Raw genomic sequence first — 14536 nt, 5'->3', positions numbered from 1 at the left:
TTTTGATTTCTTGGTTGACTCATTCATTGTTTAGTAACCTGTCATTTAATCTCCATGTATTTGTTTTCATTCCATATTTTTTCTTGTGGCTGACTTCTATTTTCATAGTGTTGTGGTCAGAGATGAGGCATGGTATGGCTGATATTTTTACTTGTTGAGACTTGTTTTGTGGCCTAGTATGTGGTCTGTTCTAGAGAATGTTTCCATGTGACTTGAAAAGAATGTGTATTTTTCTGTTTTAGGAAGGAATGTTCTGCATATGTTTAAGTCCATTTGATCCAGTGTGTCATTCAATCATTGGCTCCTTGTTGATTATCTGTTTAGATGATCTATCCATTGATGTAAGTGGGATGTAAAAGTCCTGTATAATTATTGTATTATTATTGATTACTTTTTTATGTTTGTTATTAACTTTTATATATTTGGATACTCCCGTGTTGGGTGCCTAAATATTTCAATTGTTATATCTTCTTTTTAGATTGTCCCCTTTTTATTTTGTGGTGTCCTTCTTTGCCTTTTGTTACAATCTTTGTTTTAAAGTCTGTTTTGCCCAATATAAGTGTTGCTACGCCAACTTTCTTCTGACCCATTTGCTTGATAGATGTTTCTTCATGCAGTCACTTTCAATCTTTAGGTCTGAAATGAGTCTCTTGAAGGCAGCATATATATGGGTCTTGTTTTTTTTTAATATATATATACTCCGACACTTAATGTCTTTTGATTGGAGCATTTAATCCATTTCTACAAAGTATTAATACAAAGTAATTATTGCTAGACATATTTATTGCCATTTTGTTACTTGTTACTTGTTTTGTTAGTTTTTCTCTGATCCTTTCTTTTGCTTTCTTACATGGTTTGGCTTTTTTAAGTTGATATACTCAGATTTGTTTTTCTTTATTCTTTGCATATATATTACTGGCTTTTGATTTGAGATTACTATTAGGTTTATTAGGTTTGTATATAACATCTTCTGCATATAGCAGTCTATATTAAATGATGGTTGCTTAAGTTTGAACCCATTGTTTACTCCTCTCCTGCCCACATTTTATGTATATGGTGTCATGATTTACATCCTTTTATTTTTTGGATCCCTTGACTGATTTTTACAGATATATTCCCTGCTCTTGTGCTTCCAACTTTTTTATATTCTCACTTATTATCGTTCTTTTCCATTGAGTCCCCTTTAACATTTCTTACAGGGCTGGGGGATCCCTGGGTTGCTCAGTGGTTTGGCACCTGCCTTTGGCCCAGGGCGCGATCCTGGAGTCCTGGGATCGAGTCCCAAGTCAGGCTCCTGGCATGGAGCCTGCTTCTCTCTCCTCCTGTGTCTCTGCCTCTCTCTCTCTCTATGTCTATCATAAATAATAAATAAATATTAAAAAAAACATTTCTTACAGGGCTGGTTTATACAGAAATGTTGATATTTGAAGCACAGGGGATTTATCTCTCTCTTTTCATTCCTTCTCCAGTCAAACCAGTTGGAAGCAGAAACATGAGAAAGCATATTTGTACATAGCCTGTTAAGGAAATATGATTTAAAGCAAAATCTCTTCTCAATTCAGAAAACCTCTCTATAAGGGTAGAAAAGAAAGAAATTTTACCATTGAGTGGCATTTAACCAGAATGGATTAATGGCATTGCCCTATGAGATTGTTTTTCCATTCAGTCTCCTTTGACATCCTGGTGGTCGGTGGATACCTTATTTCTGCTGAGCAGAGATAGCATTTCAGACTTCCCACTCATCCACAGCCTACTTCACCTGGTTGGTAGGAGGACTGAAATCTCATTCTTCTTGTAGTCTCTATTGACAACATGGTGACAGAGTATGGTTAGAGACCATTGGATGGTGGTGGGATTTCAAGCTTTGCATTTGAATCCTCCGATGCTAGCTAAGAGCAATACATATGCCTTATTACTGCAGAATGGGATGGAAGTCCAGGATCCCTGCATGGCCCTCACTGACACTATGGTGGTGGCGGGTTATTACCACTGAGCAAGGTTGAAACTCCAGCTCTTCACATAGTGTTCTTGGATATCACATCACTGCAGTTGAGGGAGTGGGGGTAGGGCACCTCATTAAAGCCAGGTATGGCTATATACCTAGTCTTCCTTCTTGGCCTTTGATGACAGGGTTGGTGGTGGGACTCTAGCTTTTTCCATGGTTGCTGGGCTAGAATTCTTATTGTTAAAGTTTTTTTGTGTTTAGTTCTGCCTGCCTTACCATGTTGTCCTTCTGTCCCTGTACTTTTTCTAGAAACAGAAGGCTTTCTTGGCCTCTTTCTGCACCACTGGTGGTTCTGCATTTCTGACTTCTATAGTACCAGTCTGGGTTATAATGAAGCAAAAAGAAAACTCAGTACCCTCACCAAAGCATTGTTCTTCAGGCTCACATACCTAGCCAGTCTGCCTTTTTCTTACTACTTTTTAGAGCCACTGTATGTTTGTTTTATGTATATTGTCTAAGGTTTTTAGCTGAATTTAGCAGAACCAGGGAAAAGTGTGTCTATCTCATTATTGGTCTAGATATTGCTGCAAATATTAAAAACATGCTTTTATATACTGCCCCACACCTAAACCCCAAATATCTTCTTTATCTTGGGGATATTTTCAGAAGTCTAGGTTGACAATTGGGTCTGTCATTTCCTTATAAGTACTGTGCGGAATGTCTTTGAAGAATAAGGTGCTCTATAATTTGTAGACAGCAGTGGCTAAAAAAATAGGAACTAGAATTGAATGAAAGAAATTTCAGATGAAAACTTTCTCTTAGTCTTGATTATAATTAAGAAGTCAAGATATCTGATATCTAGGGTAACAGAGGTTGAATGATACCCTCCACAAGAAAAAAAAAAAAGGTCTTTAAAATCTGGGGAGCAGTTATAATTTAAGACAATGTACACAAATTCTGGAAAGTAATGTGCTATGTGGTCCTTATATGCCAGGCTGGTGAATGTTTTCTTGACAATGAAGATAAAGACTATAGTGTTGTGGAAGTTAAGGGATTATAAAGCAGAACTATGAAATACACTGATAACAAGGATCCTGAAAATATCTCCAATTAATAGCAAATGGAAAAAAATGTGGATCAAGTGTTTGTCATGTTTGAAATATATACTGAGCAGCAAATATTATTTGAGAATTATCTTCTTCTGGTGTGGGGGTCAGATGTTGATGTTGAAATTTTCCACAGAATAGGTCATTCAGAGAGAAGTTAAAATATCTTTAAGTTTCTTTGATTTAAAAAGAAAAAAAGGAATAAAAGGAAAATTTGTTTAGGTTACATGGAAATCCTCTCCCTAAAACAGTGGTGCTGTTCCACAGAGCAAAGAGAAGAATAAATTGAGATATTTAGCAGAACAGAGAGGAAAGACTGGGAGAGGAAAATGTATCACAAAGGAATTTGAAGAGTAAGAGCCACTATGTAGTAATTGTGGGTGAAGGATAGAGCCTCCACTCTGTCTCAAATCCACTATTAGTGATTCAACCTAAATATACTGTTTTACTTTTGGAGTATTGACATGTGTGTAATCTATGTATGTTGGATTTGAAAAGATGTGCTCCTCCTAGGTTAGAATAAAGAACCAAAATATTTCTGAAGATGTAGTCAATAAACATGCTTTAAAGAGAATTGATTGGTTCTCTTTTATACCCATTTTTAAGAAGTTATTTCTCTTTGCAATGAGGAGTTCCTTTTGAATATTTCTAATAGTATTACATGTTCACTTGGGATCGTAAATACTTTTGCAAAAATATCGATGTTAAGCTGAATATTAAGATATTTTGGATTCTTTTCCATTTTGTCTTCTCCTCTTAAGATGTTTTTCTTTTTATTCACTTTCACTCAGTATCAGACTCCATGTCATTTATCATGCTACATTTACTGTGAACTGAATCCTACCAGCCTGTTCTTGATGACTCCTTCTACCTTCAAGACAGTGCAATAAATCACAAAGAAAGCACTCTTATTAAATATATATTTTCTAGGGAATTTTGGAAAACCATAAATTAAATTTTTTTAAGTTTTAAGGTTATGGGCACAGGAGTTCCATTCCCAGATAAAATGGATTTAGCACACTGCACCCTGTCTCTCCCACTGAATGTAGTATAGAGCCTTGACATAATGCAAGGAATAGCCATTTGAAGATGCAGTACCACCAGACTGGCTGTGAGTTTAGCAATGCTTTTCCTTCAGTATATCCTGCACTGGATTCAAGCCCACCCAAAATCAGGAAGTTACATTGGCAAGATAGAAAGAATTCCAGGAGAAACCATCTAGATCTGGCTTAAGAAAAGCAGTTTCCAAAAGCCAAGAGAGAGTGGGGAGATTTCCCCATATTTTACAGCTTTCAGCCAAAGAGAAATGATATCCATAAAAACTTTAAATATCAAAATAAAGAAGCAATTCAAATTGTAGGTTGCTAGGTATGTTACTTTCTATTTCTGCTATAATCAAATTGTGACAAACTTTGTGGCTTTAAACCCAATTCATTATTTCAGTTTCTATAGGTCAGAAGTCTGGGACAACTGGCTTGATTCTCTGTTCAGAGTCTCACCGGGCTGTGTTCAAGCTGTCACCTCTTGTGGCTCTAATCTGGAGTTAGGTTCTTCTTCTCCAAGATCAGTGGTTATTGACAGAACTCATTTCTTCTTGTGCTTTTCATGTGGACTCCTACATCTCCAAGTCAACAGCATGTTGAGGTCTTTTGTGCTCTAATTCTCTCTGCCTTCTCATTCAGAGAAACACTTCTGTTTCTCAAGACCCAAATAATTACACTGGGCTCACCTGGATAATCTTTTTAAGAATTTATCACTAACCTTAATCACATCTGAAAAGTCCCTTTTCCATGTAATATAACATAAACATAGGAGTAACCAGAGAGCCACGATTATGAAGGCTAAGAGTCTGCTTACCACACTGAGTAAATAGGATTGATGATTCTTCTTTTGAGTTAATAAGAATATATTTAAGAGTTGAAAGCAAACTATAGATAAAGTTTTGTGCCTCCATTTATAGCTACTATCTTTCTCTTATTACTCATTGGAAATTAGCAACAGCTGAACTGTCTCAGGATATTCACCTGGTATTGATCAGGACTCTTCCATTACTTAATTGTAGTCATGAAAGCATATAAAGGCTATCAATTCAGGCTTTTGTGTGTATGTGGGAAGTAGCAGAAGTGTAAATAAAAAAAAGTGCTACTGAATATAAACAGATATTTAACATAGCAATAATTCAGGTGCTAGATTATTTTAGAGTTAAATAATTGTGTGATTTAACAAAGACACCAGAAACCAGACTGTATCTTTCTTCCCTTCAGTGATCATAATATGATAATTTTGTATGACAATTATTTTATATATTTGTGTGTAGGTGGGTTATTGGGCTCTTTTTCTCACTAGAAAATAAACTTCTTGAGGAAAGAGACCATATCCATCCTTCTCATCCTTCAATCTATAGTTCTTAGTATAATAGCAGGCATACAGTTGGCATTAAATATAATTTTTAAGATATATATTTTTAGATTTGTTGAATGAATAAGTGAAACTCTTACTTTCTCTTTAATTCTGACAAATAGAAACTGAGAATTCTGTAATTAGAAGTTTCTATTCTGTGATTTTAAAGGCTGAGATGCTTATAATCAATGTAGATAATTTATTTTGCTGTTTATTTTGAGGCCTGTTTTTACAGAAGAGATTTATGATGCTCAGATCTTGGTGCTAGTTTGTAAGTTTCAGATTCTTCAAAATAATCTTGCATTTATCCCTCTTAGTGATTTCTTTATGCCACATAATGTATTGTAACTAAAAATAGGGTAAATGTATATAGATATGTAGATAATTGAGGGGACAAATGGATTCAAATATTAAGTGTTAAAGCAAAGGTACTGATGAAGAAAAATCAGTTAAAGCAGTCATGAAAGGCTTCTGGGAGGAAGTAGTATCTGAACTATGTTTAAAGAAATAAAGAGAGGAAACGAACTCTTTAAAAGGAAATGTTTTCTGTATGAAAACATGGAGGTATAACACATTCTTGTAATATCATCTACTTAAATATGACTCATTAGGTTTTAGGCAAGAGATACATAAGTGACACAATTTTAGGATGGTTTAGATTTTATTTTAAATTAATAGATGTAAAAAAAAAATCCTGTTTTTCCCTTCTCCAATGTAATTCTCTTCTTACCCTCTCCAGATATTTCTATTCCTGTGTCTGTTTTTATGTGTATTCATATTTACTGTGTACATGTACATAGAATATATAAAATGTTTGCATATTTTTTAAAACACTGTTTTGCACATTTTAAAATCATACATCCATCTATATTTCTGATTTCCTTTCAGGATTCATGAGATCTATTGATCTTCATAAATGTATTTCTCTATTTTCTTTTAGCGCTATAGACTATACCATTAAATGAATATACTATAATTTATTCTAGTATCAATGAAATTTTACAGTTTCTATTTTTATTCTTTTAAAACAATGCTTCTCTGCACGTTTTCTTGTGCATATGAATAGGAATTTCTTTAGAAAATAGGACTAGGAATGGAAAGGAATGACTGAACCAGGATATGAACGTGTGCAAATTTCCTAGACATTAATGATTTGTGTCCCAAATATGTTGTTACAATTTCCATGCCTATTTACAGTTGCCATTTTCTTCATATTTTGCCAAGAACTCTATTTTCAGTTTAAACATTTTAAGAATCAGTTATGAAACAATATATCATTGGTCTTTAAATTGTACTCTTCAAGAACTTTTCTGGTTATTAACCAGGGCCCAGTAATTTGAGTAGGGTTTTTTTTTTTTTTACCTTTTATCAAGGTAAAATGTGGTTAACAATAAGAAGGTAGAAAGGGGTTTGCAAAGTGGCTTTTGACCTTTGGGTTGTGGGGAAGTTAAGAAAGGAACTAGGAAACTTAAGGGAGAGAGAACAGCAAAAGAAGATTCAGACCACAGAGAGGAAGATATGGTTGCCACAGGAACAGACTTCCCAGGGCTCTGGTGACAACAAAACTCACTACTGCTATGCCACAAGAGCAAGAGATGCTGCAAATGTTATGAGGATAAAACCACTGGCAGATTTTCAGCTGTTGAGCTGTGAGAGCCAGGAGTATCTGTCAGTGGATAACAGAGAAACTAATTGAGTGGACTTTCACACTAAATTGCAAAAATCAGCCTGCCACTATGGTAACCCTGCTGGGACCTTGGCATACCTATCCACTCAAAGTCACATGGAAAAATGGAATACTTAAAAAAAAAAGTCTGCTCTCTATCTTCTAGTTTGGCAGTGTCCTTCTTAGAGTTCTCTATTTGTAGAGACAATATTGATCCAGCTGGAAAAAGGGTAATGTAGTCCATAGCCCAGTTACAGCATCACAAAGCACGACACACATGGGTGGGTTTAAAGCTGAAAGGAAATGAATCATAACTGGCACAATGCACCCTTTTGACTACTCAGCATCACCACATTCCATCATATAAGAATATGGACTTTTCTACAACAGCAAAACAGCTTATTTCACCTTACAAGGTACATCTCTTTTGTTATAGAAGTAATGATCCCAGCCTTTCCCCAAAATGAGGAGACACACAGTTTCAAAATTTTTGTTCATGGCTGCCTCAAATTTAGTTACAGACTCATCAAATATTTCTTACCTGAAGACTAAATTGTCAAATTAGCAATAACAAACTTGTGTAAAATAATAAATGTGTCCTTTGCCATAAAATGAAAACTCAACTGATCAGGGTTCTCTACTTGATGGGTAACCCAAACATAATTCCTGAAGAGTCAAAACCCTCAGTGGTCCTGCCTGTTCTGACTGCTATAGTTTTCTGTGATAATTTACTTATTGGAAGGAATTTCTAAGAGCTACCCAGAAGTTCCTCTGGATTCCAGTGTTAGTGTCCTCAGTGTTAGTAGTAACCCAATGTCTTTTATTTTTCAGTTGGTTCACTGGGAAAAGGAGCCCAGGATATCCAAGCAGTAGTGTTGAATGGAACTACCCTTGTGTTCTTTGGTGAAAGCATTCTCCCCTTGGTAATTGTAAGATCTCTAACCCAGCAGAGTTTAAAGTTGCTAGGACTGGAAGTAAAAGTCTATGAATGAATTATTAAGTAAAATAGTGAAAAATCCCTTCCAGTTCCATCTCTTGATTCTTGAACTCTTGTATTTTCACTAGAGGGAAGATAACACCTTAACATTGTTTCTGATAGGAAGCATATAGTTGATCTTAGAGGATATCGGTCTTATCCCATTTTTATAGGTACTTTAACTGGTATCACGAGTCTATCTTTATTAAGTCATTTAATCTTCCAATTAGGACTGCGGTTTTCTATGTGATAGATTATGTGGTAGGGCCATTTAATTACATAGAAAAGGGCCCATAGCTATACTTTCTTGGAACTGAAATGATTTCCCTTATCAGAATAAATGGTGTCAATACTGTGGTATCATCACTAGATATATTCTGGAATATGAATTTACCCTTTCCATCTGTAGTGTCCTGTCAATACCACCATCCATGGACTTATGGCGTGTTTTACATGCTATCATGTTATCATTGATGTCAATGACCATGTAATTAACTGCCACTATGACCACTTTTCTCATGAACTCATTAAACAGTTTCTGGAAAGCACTGGTACAACGTAAGAGGCTGATTGTCATGCAAAAAGCATTTCATGTTGTCCACTGCAGGAGATGTTCTAGGTAACTATTAAAATAGGATATGGGGGCACCTGGGTGGCTCAGTCAGTTAAGCATCTGCCTTTGGCTCAGGTCATGATCCCAGGAGTCCTGGGATCAAGCCCTGGATTGGGTTTCCTGCTCAGCAGGAAGCCTACTTTTCCCTTCCCCTCTCTGCTGCCTCCTGCTCCCTCTGCTTGTGTTCTCTCTCTGTGTCAAATAAATAAAATCTTTTTTCATCATAAAATAGGGTATGAATAAGTTCACTAGCTACTTATTCTCAGCAGGTCATCCACAGATTTTTTTTTCCCTAAATTTCCTTGTTACCAATTTTCTATCCTGATCCTTCCAATCCATTACCATCCACCAAAAAAAAAAATAGCCACCATACATGAATAAATTAAAATTTATATTTTTGGCCATCATTATTCTAGGAAAAGTGATTATAAGGTACACCATTTCAAGTTCTGCCTACTGAGAGGATTCTCCTTCAGTTTAGGCCTTCTGGGCAACCAGTTGAGTGAAGTAATGCCTGAACTGTCTACTTTCAAATGCCACCAGTATATCTTGCAGAACCAAGAATTTAGAAAATTGGAGGAAGGGGTGTCTCCATGTTGACATTCACATCTCTGAGAAGAAAATCATGAACGCATTTACTGTTGGAGTGATGAAGAATTTGACTTCATGACTTCTAAGCCATGAGAGCTGAAGACACTGGCTAGAGGGATGCCAGTGACTCAACTGCAACAAGTGGTGCCAGTATTGCACCTCCTTTTTTTTTTTTTAAGTTTTCTTTGTTTACATAATCTCTACACCCAACATGGGGCTTGAACTCATGACCCTGAGATGAAGATCTTCATGCTCTTCCAATCAAGCCATAGGCACCCCAAATATCACACCTCTCAGTAGGATTGCTGCAAAATATAAAAACGAGACACAAGAAAAAAGACTCCTTCCTCTTCTATCTTCATGAAGTCCCCCCAGTAGCTGCTACTGGTAGAGCCAAACATTGAGCCATCTTCCAAAGGAGAAATGCAGTCTGCAGGTTCATGTTTCAGTATCTTTATGCAAAGGCAAAGAAGTTCAGTCTGCAGCTGAAAAGCAATAAATTAATAACTGGTACATCTGGACTATTATTTAAAATAGCCTCATTATATTTTTATTGGATTTTCAAGTTACTTCTGTTTATTAACTTTTCCCATTACCTATTTTTAATAAATTTTATTTCTCTGAAAACATGAATATTAGTCCTTTATCTGTTAAATGAGTTGTGAATATTTTCTCCCAGTCTGTGTCTTGTTTCCTTAAGTTTGTAGGTATTTTTAGTTATTTCCTTCTCTCTTTCAAATTACAGTTATTCATTCTTCATCTGTAATAAAGTTGGCAAATATCTTTACCTCTCTTGTATTGTGTTCAGTTATTTATATATTTGATTCATAGACATTTGATATTTAGTGTAGAATAAAGTTAATTTTTGCATTTTTTAAAAAATGAATGTTTTACTTTGGAATAATTTTTGATTCACAGAGGTTTGCAAAGATAATATGGAGAGTTTCAGTATAACACTCGCTTGATTTCTCCCATTGTTAATATCATATCACCCAGGTGCATTTGTCAAAATTAGGAAATTGACTCTATATGTTACTATTAACAAAAACTTCAAACTTTTTTTGGATTTGATCTATTACTGTCCTCATTCTGGTTCAGGATCCAATTCTGAATACTACATTGCATTTAGTTTCCATGTTTCTCCAGTGTCCTTTGGTTGTGGAAATTTTAAGATTATTATTATTTTTTTTTATAATTTTGATGATCTTGAGAAGTATTGGCCAGGTATCCTGTTGAATGTCTCCTAATCTGGATTTTGTCTGACTTCTATCAGAATTAGGTTGGGATTATAGGGTTTTAGAGATCTATCACAGAACTGAATTGTTCTCTTCACATCATACCAGAGAGTACAAAATATCCATATGCCATTATTAGTGATTATTTTCATCGCTTGAGCAAGGCAACTTCAGTCAAGCTTCTTCAACATAAAATAACCATTTTTCTCTTTCCCTACTCTGTTTTTGAGAAGTGAGTCAGTGAGTCTAACTCACACAGAAAAGGAAGGGCGGGCAAGGGATTAAACTCTGCTGTTGGAAGGTAAATATTTACATGAGTTATTTGGGGTTTTAATGTACGGGTCACCCGTACAGTGAGCTAGGCACTTGTGAGGTGTGGAAGGAAAACATTAGAAATCTGACAGTCAAAAGAAGGGAAAAGAAGCACTTATCTTAAAGTTTTTCTTTACTTTTTTGGTGGTGGTGGTGGGGGGTGTATCCAGGCATATTGACAAACAAAAGCATGTTCATTGGAGACATATTTTTTGTATATAAAACAAGAAGGTGAAGAATGGTAAGAGAGGCAAAGTTTAAGTAAGTATTTGGTATTTTTATATAAGGTGTCAAATAGAGTGAGGATAATTTGGTGTATTAATATTCTGATAAGAAAATTGTGCAGTGGATGCATCTGCAAGAAACTCTATTTCTACTGTTGAGGGTACAAAAAATAGAAAAGAATGTATAATGAAATTTATCTTAATTAAATGTTTGTGGAAGGGTTTTCACAGCCATCTTGTAGCAAAGGCTGAACTGTTGATGATGACTCAGGTTCTCTGAAGTCCCCCTTATATCTAAGTCTCAATGATTTTAGAATATCATCAATTTTCATTCTATCTGCTTAACTGACATTAAATGCTGCTTCATACATGAAAAGCTCATTAAAAATATATCCTCTGGGACAAAGCATAAACATGGCAGTATCATATCTTTATGTTTAAAGATATGTCTGCCTTAATGTAGACAGGACCTCATTAAAAATGAAATTGCTGATTTTGTCTCTGAAGGACATAAATACAAACACACATACAGGCACACAAGCATGTATATCTGATTTCAATATCTTTCCCTCCAAAAACATCAAGAGACTATCTTCTTACTGTATAAACTAGGGCTGCAGCACCATGGCTACACTTAAAGAAGAGGGATATTAATGATGACCTAGAAAGATATAACTTATTTTTATGAGAGTACACATAAAAGCGCTGTCATCACATTACATATTCTTGCATTCCATATTGACCACATTCAATCATCCTGAATAGGATTAACATGTTCACACATTTCTATTAAAAATACTTTAGCTTGGCAGCCAAAGTGTTACAGCTTACATGCTCTTACAAGATATTTTGGCTATCTTCATTTCCCTTGAGTAGCTTTAAATTCTATAAAAATATTTAGAAGCACTTTAAGATAGCCATTATTTATAAGAAGAAAAAATAGAACAAGACAAATGGAAGTTTAGAAAAACAATCAGATACGTACAAGGAACACAGGACAAAGAATAATCTAGACTGTCAGAAAGCCAAGATATTGCCTTTTTGTTTCTCCTTGAGGATGAATACATTATCAAGGATTAGTAATGCTATAGAAATTAAATACTAGGGAAAATGTCACCAATTCTTTGGCAATAACTACCTTTCAGAGATGAACAATGTGAAATCTGGTTTCTGTGTATATATTGAAATGAGCAGTGGAGGAATATCACGTCATTCACTTTTCTTTTTTGTCTTAGTAAACTGACTCAGCCCATAGTAACTGACTTTTGTTTTTAATTTGAAGAGGTATTCACTTGTGTTCATAAAACAGAATAAATGTTTACCTTGATTTTGTTAGTGTTGGACATCTCCTCAAAGAAACCCATTTTTAGTAAAAAAATCCTATTTACCTAAACATCTGCCAGGAAGTCTGTAATTATGTCCCCAAAGCCTTAACAAAATTGATTAACAAAACACTATGTCAGGTAGTCTCATATGTCTTTAAGAATCAGCATAGTATCTGTATTATGTTTCCATTAAAAATATTTAGCATTCAGGAATATAATTTCCTATAAAAATAATATATTTGGAAAGAAAGAACAGGAGAAAAAAAACAGATGAGATAAGGTTGATTAGGATGTGGAGAAATTGGAACATTTGTGCACTATTGGTGGGAATGTAAATTGGTGCAGCCATTTTGGAAAACAGTATGGAGGTGCTCCAAAGAACTAAAAATAGAGTTGTTATATGATCCAGCAATCACACTTCTGGGTATATACCTTGGAGAGATACATGCATCCAATGTTCATTGTAGTATCACTCACAATAACCCGATAGTAAAACAACCTAAATATCTATTGCTGGATGAATAAAGAAAATGTTTCATATATATACATGTGTGTGCATATGCATGTATATGTGTGTGTGTGTGTGTGTGTGTGTGTGTGTGAATATTATTCAGCCTTAAAAAAGTTGGGGATCCTGCCACTTGTAATAATTTGGATGAATCTGGAAGACACTATGCTAAGCAAAAAAAGGCAAATAGAAAAACAAATGTTGCATGATCTCATTTATGTGAGGAATCTGAAATAGTCTAAATTGTAGAAGAGACTGGAATGGTAGTTAACAGGGTTGGGTTGAGGGAAATGAGAAATTATGTGGGAGAAATAAGTTCTGAAGACCTTATATATAGCATGGTCACTACAGCTGACCATGTTGTAGCATATACTTAAAATTTGCAAAGTAGGTCGTACTTGACTGTCCTCATCACACACAAAAATATTAGTAACTATGTGATATAACAGATACGTTTATTAACTTGATTATGGTGATCATTTCCGTTTCTACATATATGAAACATCAAGTTTATACCATAAATATGTACAATGTTTGTCAATTATACTTCAATAAATTAAAAAAAAAAGAAATGTGAACTGCAGCTTACTCTATTTTAGGCATACATCAAAAGCCAATATTACATGCAATTTTTATATTTCATGATTTGTACAATATTCTCTTCCTATCAAAATAATTTCTTTACCATCGAGTGCCATTTTGCATGTTTTATTCAGCTGAAATTCATTCTTAAAATTTTGTGAGAATACTTAATATGAAATTTACCTTTAAAATGTCTAACTGTAGGGGCACATGGTTGGCTCAGTGGTTGAAGGTCTACCTTTGGCTCAGGTCGTGATCCCGGGGACCCGGGATAGAGTCCCACATCAGGCTCCCCATAGGGAGCCTGCCTCTCCCTCTGCCTATGTTTCCACCCCCTCTCTCTCTTTCTTTAATAAATAAAAAAATCTTAAGTAAAAAAATAAAAATAAGTAAAATTTTTAACTGTATAATATAATATTTTAACCATAGGCACTATATATTGTAGCAGATCTCGATCAAATTTTTTTTAATCGATCAAATTTATTAAATAAGAATTTACTTTTAACATATACTTTTTTATGAAGCAATAATACAGATCAAAGTTGGTTCATTCAGTTGAGGATATGAATTGATTGTCTCTTGACTTTTTCAAATGAGCAAAAATTTCATCCTTTCCTAGATACCATGCATTTAAAATTTTGAATAATTACAAGACTTATTTGGAATAATAAAGGGAAAAAAATCATTCTAGACTTATAGAGGAGAGTCCATTTTTTCCACTTATGTGATTAGCTCCTGATTTAAAGAAAAACAAAAGTTTTGCCCCAGAATCATCTCTGTTTTGCCACCTTGCATTTCATCTCCCCTTGGGATTCTTCACTCTAGTTACTGTTCCCTTAATCACACTAGTATCCAGGTTCCTACTCGTTCTTTTAAAAAATCTGAACTCAGGGTAGACACAAATCTCTTAGATTAGTTCTGTTAGAACAAGTGAGACTTGAAAATGTGCTTTTCAATTGATTTAAATATTTAGGAGAAATAGGAAGAAAGGAGCATACAAGAAACATATAAAATGTGTAGTTTAGTATTAGTGTTGTCCCATTACACTATGAA

General features: G+C 34.7%; 1 long non-coding RNA gene across 2 annotated transcripts in view; it reads left to right on the top strand.

Annotated features, from left to right (window-relative positions):
- Positions 1-9924, top strand: part of LOC112651023 (uncharacterized) — a 56433-nt gene extending 46509 nt beyond the window's left edge. For both annotated transcript variants that reach the window (XR_003130555.3, XR_003130554.3), the window contains one exon: positions 9123-9924. This is a non-coding gene — a long non-coding RNA (uncharacterized LOC112651023). The remainder of the gene's footprint in view (positions 1-9122) is intronic.
- The last annotated feature ends 4612 nt before the right edge of the window (positions 9925-14536 follow it).

This window comes from Canis lupus, chromosome 16 (genome assembly GCF_003254725.2).
Source record: "Canis lupus dingo isolate Sandy chromosome 16, ASM325472v2, whole genome shotgun sequence".
Lineage (NCBI taxonomy): Eukaryota > Metazoa > Chordata > Mammalia > Carnivora > Canidae > Canis > Canis lupus.
The sequence above is the reverse complement of the archived record's forward strand: the minus strand, read 5'-3'. Positions and strand labels throughout refer to the sequence as shown.